Below are 2,147 nucleotides of genomic sequence, written 5' to 3'. Positions count from 1 at the left end.
ACGTTGCACACAATTACACCCTCATCCATATGCAACGGCTCCGTGATTGCTCCTTTACACAATCACATGAGAATAGTGATGGGAGGTTATATGGAGGCAGGCCGGAATAGGCATAAACAGTTTATACTGGAGATTGTTTGTACAAGCTACACTGTCACTAGCCAGTCTCTCCATGCAGCTATACATGACTTCATTTTTCTCCCTAAGGGTGAAGACACACTGAGCTACTAGTAGCAGCTACTTTTTCACGACAAGTAGCTCGGTGTATCTTCACCCTAAAACTCTTTCTGTTTCTTCATCCTCCGAGATCTCCCATACACGGGCTGATTGTAGCTGCGGATATGGGTCCCTTAGACTGACTTATCGGCCCGTGTATGGGCGCTAACGATGGGCCTGCCCGACCGATATCTGGCCTGAAATTGGCAAGATCTGGATTGGGCAGGTTAGAAAATCTAGTCGGATCGGGGACCGAATTGGCTTGTTGATGCGGTCCCTGGACCGACTTGTTATGCCCGCCGTCCGCCAAGCCAGCGGATCTGCCCATGTATGGGGACCCTAAGGGGGAAGACACACTGAGCTACTAGTAGCAGCTACTTTTTCACGACAAGTAGCTCTGTGTATCTTCACCCTAAAACTCTTTCTGTTCTTTATCCTCTGAGATCTCCCAGTCTAAAGGTGTCCATACACAGGCCGATTGTAGCTGCCGATATGGGTCCCTTAGACCGACTCAGCAGTTTATCGGCCCGTGTAGGGGCACTAACGACGAGCCTGTCTGACCGATATCTGGCCTGAAATTGGCAAGATCTCGATCGGCCAGGTTAGAAAATCTAGTCGGATCAGGGACCGCATCGGCTCGTTGATGCGGTCCCCGGACCGACTTTTGTTATGCCCTTCGTTATAATTCGATCGTTTGGCCCTGGGGTGGGCGATATTGGAAGAATCCAGGATAATATTGAATTATCTTGGATTCTCCCAATATCGCCCACGCGTAGGTGGGGGATATCGGAAGAAGATCTGTTCGCTTGGCGACATCGCCAAGCCAGCGGATCTACCCATGTATGGGGACCCTAAGGGTGAAGACACACTGAGCTACTAGTAGCAGCTACTTTTTCACGACAAGTAGCTCTGTGTATCTTCACGCTAAAACTCTTTCTGTTCTTTATCCTCCGAGATCTCCCAGTCTAAAGGTCCCCATACACAGGCCGATTGTAGCTGCCAATATGGGTCCCTTAGACCGACTCAGCAGCTTATCGGCCCGTGTAGGGGCAGGAACGAGGGGCTGCCCAACCGATAGTCAGATATCGATTGGGCAGGTTAAATGATTTAGTCGGATCGGGGACCACATCGGCTCGTTGATGTGGTCCCCGAACCAACTGCCCCATTGCCGCCATTATAATTCGCCAGGGCCAAACAATCGAATTAGCCTACATGTTCCCCAATATCGCCCACCTGTAGGTCGCCAAGCGATTGGATCTTCACGTGTATGGGCACCTTTAACTCCCTCTACAGCAGGGGTGGGCAAACTACAGCCCGTGGGCCACGTTTGCCCACCCCTGCTCTACAGACAGCAAGAGAATAATGGGTGCAGCATTCCTGTCCTGCCATGCAACCCTATCCTGGGGAAGCAGCAATGTCTTCCTATTCTTATTAAACCCTTTATTAAATGTCCCTTTTACCTGTTCCCATAAAAATATTGGCTTGTTTATCAAAATCCTCTCCTCGTGTGCTCTTCCTTCTAATAGGAACTGCTCAAGGGGAACACTGTCAAGTTATATTTTGTTATTAGAACTCTTATAGACTATACTGTATATGAACTAGAGTCAGGGCCACCATCATTAATAATGGGGCCTTACACTACTAAATTAGTAAAGCCAATCCTCCCCCCCAAGAAGCCCCAGTTAGTATCCCACCAGTCACTAGGCCCCCTGGATGGTGGTCCCTGCCAACAAGTCCCCAGTAAAAAAAACAATGCCCCTGCCTGCATGTTACAACCCTGATCTACCCTTCAAACCCAAATATGAGCATAGTCCACCCCATGGGCCCACTTATTGCTATAAATGCATTGGTGAAGCCAATAGACACTATACAGAGAGCATATAGGACCCAGTGGGGATCATAGAAACATGGGAGGAATAAAGCAAACCAAA

The sequence above is a fragment of the Xenopus tropicalis genome, chromosome 3, assembly GCF_000004195.4.
Source record: "Xenopus tropicalis strain Nigerian chromosome 3, UCB_Xtro_10.0, whole genome shotgun sequence".
NCBI classification, from domain to species: domain Eukaryota; kingdom Metazoa; phylum Chordata; class Amphibia; order Anura; family Pipidae; genus Xenopus; species Xenopus tropicalis.
The sequence above is the reverse complement of the archived record's forward strand: the minus strand, read 5'-3'. Positions refer to the sequence as shown.